This window comes from Macaca thibetana, chromosome 13 (assembly GCF_024542745.1).
Source record: "Macaca thibetana thibetana isolate TM-01 chromosome 13, ASM2454274v1, whole genome shotgun sequence".
NCBI classification, from domain to species: domain Eukaryota; kingdom Metazoa; phylum Chordata; class Mammalia; order Primates; family Cercopithecidae; genus Macaca; species Macaca thibetana.
The window spans coordinates 20,338,220-20,346,776 of record NC_065590.1 but is presented as its reverse complement, the minus strand read 5'-3'; the positions used below and the strand labels follow the sequence as shown (position 1 = coordinate 20,346,776).

Here is an 8,557-nt window from a genome sequence, read left to right as displayed (position 1 = left end):
TCCTCTGTACATAAAATAGCAATACAAAGTTGTTGCCAAATGAAGAAATGATGAAAGTGTAGGCATCCAGAGAATATAGGAAAAAATGTTATAAACAAGTCTTAGACAGTTAATAAAGATATGTTATTTTTGCTGTTTTTTGACACGTGTGGGCTTTTTTTAGCATTTGAAACATTATAGTTTGCTGTGATTTATTTTCTTATTCCAGATACAATTCTTATTCACACTTAGTTTTGAAATCACAGTTTTGAAGACCTACCTCCCACGTTTTTTTAAGTTTCAGGCTTCACAAAACCTGAATATGCCCTTGTGTATTTTATTGTATTTAATTTGCATCCTCTACTGTATTCAGTGAAGTTGAATTTCATCTAATTGATTAATTCAATTTCTTTTTTTTGGGAATTGCCTTTCCTTATTCCTTACTGTTTTTCTATTGAAATGTGTGAGGTTTTTGTTTTGTTTTGTTTCTGTTTTTGTTTTGCCATTTTCTTATTGGTTTGTAGGAGTTCTTTGTATAAGGATAACAAACTTTCATATTTCATTGTGTTGTAATTTTCCCAGTATGTAATTTTTCTTTTAAATTTATCCATGGTATTTTTGACATACAGAATTTTAAAATATATATTCATTTATATTTTATCCTAATAGAGCAATTTGTCTTCATCCCTAATGCAAAAATTTTACATTTATTCCTTTTTTTTTTTTTTCAGGGAGAATCAGAAAGGAGTAATCGGTGTTGCAAGTCCTGATTACACAGAGACATTAACCACGTTTCATGCATCTCCTATCAGCCTATTCTATCTGCCCTCCAAAAGGAGAAACAGGTAAGAATTATCTCACCTGACGATGCATTTATTCCTGTTCCAGTTTGTCTGTTTTATTTGTGGCAAGCCTTCCGGTCTTAGATTATTTTTTATCCTGATTCCATTATCGGTGGTATTAATGATCATGACCAGTATGCCTGTTAGATTGTCTTCAGCTGTGAGTAACAGCACATCCAACCAAATAATATAAGTTCATCTTTGTCACATGACAAGAAGTCTATTTGAAGGTTGAGTTTAACAGCTCAACAATATCACCGCCCTGAGTCACCTTCTGTCATGGCTGAGCCCGGGCTTCAGCGGCTGCAGACAGTAAATCCTCACACGACCATCTCTCAGGCAGGAATGAAGGCAGAGGAGGCTTTTCTTCAGTGCTGCCTGGAGGCTGCCCACAGACCTTCCCTCACATTTCAGAGGCCAGAGCAGAGTCGAGTGCCATCCCTTCCACAATCCCTGGCAAAGGGAAATGAATGTACTCTGACTTGCTTGGGCCACTCATTTTCCCTCAAGTATCGGGCCACCCTCCCTGAGCACATTTCTGTGTGATGCTGAACAAACTCAGGGTTTTGATGCAAGGAGAATGGGTGAATGGCAGCTGGGTAGGCAACCAGCAGGGTCTCATCTACAAGAAGGATAAATTGCCGTTTAGTTTGCTAATGGACAACCATAACAAATTACCACAAAGTAGGAGGCTTAAAACAACAGAAATTTACTCTCTCTCAGTTCTGGAGGTTGAGAGTCTGAAACCAAGGTGTTGGCAGGGCCATGTACCCCTGAAGGATCCAGGAATAATCTCTCCTCGGGTCTCCCAGCTTCTGGTGGTTGCCGGCAGCCCTTCGCATTCCTTGGCGTCACTTCAATCTCTGCCTCTGAATTCACATGCTCGTCTTCCTTGTGCATCTCCACATGGCTTTCTTATAAGGAGGACAGTCATTGATTTAGTGATTGAATTTGAATGGATCCGGTATGATCTCATCTTAACGAATTAATCTGCAAAGATCCTATTTCCAAATAAGGTCACACTCACAGGTACTGAGGGTTAGGATGTCAACATTTCTTTACGAAGGACACAACTCAGCCCCCAACAACTATCATTTATGCCTCTATCCAAATATCTGATGCAATGCTGAGAGACCAAGGCTTGGACAGACCTTCCGTGCATACTTCCAGGGTCCTCACCTACAGCAGTCAGGTGTCCTACTCCACATGATGGCCCTCTCATGGCTCACATCCTAAAATCTCTCCCTGCTTTCCCAAAAGAAGCTCCATTATCACCAGTCTCCCGGCCTCCAGCCTCTCCTGGAGCCCACTCCAGAGTGTTTGACTCACGCTGCTTCAGACGGACAAGAACCTTCTCAACCACAGGGCTTAGCTCCTGCCAATGTCCCCATCCAATGGCAACTCTGACATCTTCCTTCAGATAGCCTCACCCCTGCTGCCAATTCTCACCTTCAGGTTCAGAGAACCTATAAGGACAAAGTAACTTTTTGGGGGCTTACTGGCAGCTTTAGAAATTAGGAGGAAGGGCTGGGAATGGTGGCTCACACCTGTAATCCCAGCACTTTGGGAGGCTGAGGTGGGTGGATCATCTGAGGTCAGGAGTTGGAAACCAGCCTGGCCAACATGGTGAAATCCTGTCTCCATTAAAAATGCAAAAAAATTAGCCGGGCATGGTGGTGGGTGCGTGTAATCTCAGCTACTCGGGAGGCTGAGGCAGGAAAATCGCTTGAACCAGGGAGGCGGAGGTTGCAGTGAGCCCAGATCACGCCACTGCACTCCAGCCTGGTCAACAGAGCGAGCTTCAGTCCACGCCCCACCCCCCACCCCCCGCAAACCCCTGCCAAAAAAAAAAAAAGATACAATGAAAAGGGAGTGGTGTTGAAGCTGGGACTGAGAAAAACAGGCTTCAGACAATGGTCTCAGGTACTCATTGGGCTTCTAGCTACACCTAGAAAAACCCACACCAAGGCATCGATGATAGAGACAATCTGAGGAGTGTGGTGGAGAATGGAAAGGAGGAGCAAACCCTTGAGCCCTGACCCTAGCCAAGATCTCAGAAATTTGCCTGGCTTCTTGACCTGTGGATTTTGGTCATGTTGTACTGAGGTACCCAGCACATAGGAGGGCTGCCTGACTCACAGCGGAAGACTCAGACATGGAAAGGTGGGTTCTGAGAGATCAAGTCTGGATTGACGCCTTCTCCCTGGCCATGATAGATTGATCCAGGGGTGGGTAACTGACTCAAGCCAGCCCTTCTCTGAGATGTTTCAAGCTGGAGTCAAGGAAATGTAATAATCCCACTCCGATGGACTGGAGCCAGTTCCCCTAATAAATACCCTGTCATCTGTCTATCATCTACATATGTATATCCTATTGGCGGTGTCTCTCTAGAGCACCCTGACTAACACGTTCCCTATTCCCTTTCAGGATTAGCACATGTGTTCATTTATAGTTCATACCCCTACCTGTTTTCAAAAAGGATAGTCTTTCTCCAGACATACCCCAGATTCCTGTAACAGTTACTGAGTCAGATGAGGCCCTTCCCCAGGCACCAAGAGGATTCAAACAGTGGATGATGGGAGTGAATGGGGGATGACCTTGCACTCTGTTGAAGGCAAAGTCATCCCTCACCCATCCCCGGCCACCGTTTGAGATCTTTGTTGCCACAGTGGCCCTTGCCAGCGCTTGGCATGAAAGGCAGAGATTGAGACCAGTGGCCCTTAGCCCTCATCCTGGTCCAGCCCTCAAACGTGGGCTGGCAGCTGTGGCTTCTACTGTTTCCTCATATGTGGCTCTTCAGACACCTGTCTTTAGGCTGTAAGGCTTTAACCTGTCTTTAGGCTGTAAGGCTTCATCTTAGGCAACACCTCTTCTCAGGTGGCTGGCAAGTCTTTCCAGTCATGCTTATAATGGATCACCCACGGTGGAGCCCAAGAAATTACTCTTGGGAGGCTGGTGTGTCCAAGGGGTTAAGAGTCTTGTTTCTGGAGTCAGAGTGCCTGGATTGAACCCTGAGAGAGTGTATGGGGCCCGAGGCACAGGTGGGGCTGCTTGGACACTGGGGTGAAGATATGTGGTATTAGGGAGAGAGGAAACGGTGTCCTTGACCTCTGCAGACAGAACCTAGACCTGCTTTGGCATGTGGATGAGGGAGCCGGAAGCCAGGGAGGCAGCTCCTTTGGCACAGTCCTCATGATACGCAGGGTGCACTGCTGGCAGTGGCCATGCTGACATTATCTCAGGTCTTGGGAACAAGAAAGGAAGGACATTGCAGCTGCTGCGTGGGAACCTTAGTGGACAGAGAGATTTGTGGATTCACGTGAAGTGCTCCTTGGGGACCCCCGTGATAACCGAGGATGACACTTTGTGGCGCTAGGAGGACCTGAGAATCAATCAAGGCACTGGGGTCTTGAGCGATTGTTTATTGAACATTGAACTTAATGAGAATCCAATAACCAATATTGTATATTATTTATGGACGTATACATATAGAGCAAAAATAGAAATAAAAAAATACTAAAATGGAGATCCTTTACCTTTGGGCAGGAAATGGAGGGGGTATCATCAGATACAAGTACACAGGATGTATCAGCCAGAGACACAAAAACACCAGAAGATCATCTATCTACATCTATCTATCTATCTATCTATCTATCTATCTATCTATCTATCTATCTATCTATCATCCATTCATCCCCCACCCATCCATCCATGACTACGTGTTCTCTGTTACAAGATTTGACCTTATGCAATTGTGGGATCTGGTTAAATGGCTTCTGGAAAGTTGTTATCTTCTCTGACGCTGGAGTTTAAAGTCCCCAGGGCAGGCAGTCAAGAAGAGAAGATGGATGTAAACTGGGGAAGAATGAGGACGAGATGGAACCCAGGAATATGTGCTGAAACCCACAAGGATGGACAGGAAACTGTGTCAGTCACTCACCACCTCCCATCTTGATGAAGGGTGTCTGGCAGGAGAAGCTGGTACCCTTTGTCATGGATCTAGACACATACCTGGCTCAGCAGTCACAGGAACTGAAGGAAGGAGCAGGGCCAAGGGGAGCAGGTGCAGGCCTGGATGCTGTCCCCGCCATAAAGGTAAGCAGAGAGGCAACAACGTGAAATAAAAGCATCCACCTGGGCCTTCCATGTTTAAAAAATAATATGGTTGCTGCTTCAGCTCTGTCCTCCAAATCTCAAAAATGGTTTCCTGTGGCCCACTGAAGCAGAAACATCCAGGGAAGGGGATTCTGGGAAATGTAGTTCAGCCCAACCGAGTGGACCCATTTTAAAGCCACTTTGAATTTGCAGTTTCATGTCTAAAAACTGGTAAGTAAGTATGTAAGTGTTCATTATATAATTCCCTATTTTTTTGCATGCTCGATATGTTTGATAAAAGTTAAAAATGAATTGCAGACATGTTGGTTACACCTGTCCCTAACGTCTAGGGCCTGTACACAGTTATAATCATAGTTGCGGCAACTCAGACCCAGGGTCACCCAGCCAGCAAGGGGCAGCACTAGGACGGCCTTCCACGTTCTTTCCTCTACCAGGGGTGTCCAATTTTTTGGCTTTTCTGGGCCACATTGGAAGGAGCATAATTGTCTTGGACCATACATAAAATACACTAACACTGATGATAGCTGATAAGCTTTAAAAATGCAAAAAAGTCGTAGTGTTTTAAGAAAGTTTATGAATTTGTGTTGGGCCGCTTTCAAAGATGTCCTGGGCTGCATGTGGCCTGTGGGTCATGGGTTGGATAAACTTGCTCTAGATCAAGCTGCCTTCAACAAATAGGAGTTACAGGTGACCTAAGAAGGCAGCTGCTATGTTGCACTATCTTTTTTCCTTAGTATTCTGTTTTATTGTCTGTCTCTTGTCACTAAAATGTAAGCTCCATGAAAGCAAGGATATGTGTTCATTTTGGTCACTGCTGTATCATCAGAACCCAGAATAGTGACTGGCATATAGTAGGTGTTCAATAAATACTTGTTGAATGAATGAGTAAATGCTCTTAGAGGAATCAGAACATTACATTCCTTCCATCACAGGAGAGCTTTGGACACAATCTTGTTGAACCCAACAAGACATCAATAAATCTGAAGTGGGAGCCTTAGCCCCACCCCCTCCAGCCTAGGCTTCTAAATATCAGCCAAATATTCCAGAGTCATCATGGCTAGTTACAACCTTTCTAAGCTTCAGGGTTTCGTTTCCACCTGTAAAGTAACAATGATCTTTGCCCTTCTTACCTCATGTGATTGTTGTGAGGTTCAAATAAGACTGCTCTGTAAAGTCCTCCACGTGATTCTTGTTATCCTCATGAGATGTTTGTTCCTTCCCGGGTAGAGAGGAAAACAAAGCTTAGATACGAACATAAAGGTGTGCAAAGGGCCCCGGCTCCCATCAAAGGCTTTCTGACCGCTGAGGAGCCCTGGAGGCTACGGGATATTCACCAACGGCCACTATAGGCATAGCAAACCTCTGTGCTGGTTCTCTGGGAGGGGAACCCTGATGCCCACATCCACAACCCAGACCCCAAACCACACAACAGCTCAGAAAGCCTCTCAAGAGAGTTTCATTTTCCTTCATAATTTATGACTTTCTCCTATGCTACATGCAGTCAATCCTCATCATTTGCAGATTCTGGGTGTGTAAATTTGCCTACTTGCTAAAATTTATTTGTAACCCCACAATCGACACACACAGAGCTTTCTCAGTCACATGCAGACTGTAGGGTCCCCCAAGTCCCCCCGCTTTTGTGCTGTCCAAGAAACACAGAGTGCTTTGACTGCTCTTCACCCAGTCAGCTACTTGTTTTTCCCAGCAGGTTTGAACCCAAGCTGCAGCCTTGAACATTCTCAGGCACTGATAAAGTTATTCACATGTTGCCCAAAGCACTGAAAGAAACTAGCCCCAGCCCTGAGCCAAATTTCTTAAACCCTCATATAAACTCCATACCCTGACCCCTTGCTGCAGACACACCTAGGTAGAACACCCCCATCTTTCACCGTCCCCCCCGAGCACTGGCAGCAGCTCTCCTCTGTGAGTTCCTCTAGTAAATGCTTTGGATTGATCACCCTGAGGTTTAGTGCTTTTTTCTTTGAAATCCCAGTCACTCTATCTTGGGACATTTTGGAAACACCCTCTTGTGGAAATTCCCCTACCTCCCCTTGTGGGGTGACTTTAGCCATGGGTTCTGCTAGAGGGAACACAGACGTGCACAGAATGGTGAAAATTTTGAGTTGTCTAACGTGCAAGTTAGCAGCTGAGGTTGAACAAGCCAATGTTCTGCTTTCTTGTTTAGGTTCTCATAGTGTCATCGAGTGTCCTTTCTATGATCTACTTCCTGCCCTCTTTTTTTTTTTGCTGAGTTTTTGAGCTTTATGTTGGTGATTTGTGCTGTCTGAAATGGCTCCAAACATAGTGCTGAAGTGCTGGCTAGTGTTCCTAAGTGCAGGAAGCTATGATGTGTCTCATGGAGAAAATGTGCATTAGATAAGCTTCATTCAGGCAAGAGTTATAGTGCTGTGGCAGTGAGTTAAATGTTAATGAATCAACAATATACATTAAACAAGTTGTCATAAGATAGAAACACACAGAAAGCAAGGTTATGTATTGACTGATTGAAGAAAATATCATGCCCAGAGTCTCATAGGAACCTCACCCTGTATTGCCTCTAGGAGCAAAAAATGTCCAGTATTTGCTAATTCAGTGTTTGTCGGGACTTTGTAGATCAGGACAAGTGGAATAAGGACAATAGATTGTACTTTGTTAATTTATTTTATTGACTATCTCTCTCCCTGACTAGAATGTAAACTCGCCTGGTTCATCCCCCTGCCTTCAGGAAACAAAATTTTAGCTATTCTAGGAATAAGAGTCTCTCTCAGTAGAAATAATAATAGCAACAATAATTTATTATTAACTGTATTTTTGGAAACCTCACTTTCCTTATCCACAAAATGGTGCACAGGGTTGCTTACAAGATAAAATAAAATCGGGCAAGGTAAACACATGAAGCAGGTAGCACCAGGGCAGCCACAAAGAAATCACTCCCTAAATTTCAGCTGTTTCCCTACCACAACTACAATGAAACAAGATTGTTTTGTTAAAATAATAGTACCTGCCTATTGAATGAAAAAAATATAAATATATTATTATGTATACATAAATAATATGTTTATATGCCCAAATATATTTATATAATTATTTAATATACACATATAATATAAATATTACATATATAAGTATATATTCATTTTAATTTTTTTGAGATGGAGTCTTGCTCCATTGCCCAGGCTGGAGTGCAGTGGCACAATCTCGGCTCATTATAACCTCCGCCTCCCAGGTTCAAGCGATTCTCCTGCCTCAGTCTCCCGAGTAGCTGAGATTACAAGCGTGTACCACCACGCCCAGCTAATTTTTGTACTTTTAGTAGAGTCGGGGTTTCACCGTGTTGACCAGGCTGGTCTCGAACTCCTGACCTCAGGTGATCCACCTGCCTCGGCCTCCCAAAATTCTGGGACTACAGGTGTGAGCCACCATGTCTGACCTATATAAGTACATATTTAAATAAACAATATATAAATATTATATGTATACTGCATATTTACATTATTTTCATTTTTACAAAACATTCTACCTTAACAAAACAACCTTTTGTTTTTAACTTTGAATTGATTTAGTTTTAAATGGTTACTTCAAAAACAAGATCAGAGTTAATGCTTTGAGCCAGATTAGTG

At 43.6% G+C, this 8,557-nt stretch overlaps 1 non-coding gene across 1 annotated transcript; it reads right to left on the bottom strand.

Moving 5' to 3' along the window:
• Positions 1-715: 715 nt before the first annotated feature.
• Positions 716-847, bottom strand: LOC126934535 (U8 small nucleolar RNA). Its single transcript, XR_007719000.1, has one exon. It is a non-coding gene; the product is annotated as a U8 small nucleolar RNA (small nucleolar RNA).
• Positions 848-8,557: the final 7,710 nt, after the last annotated feature.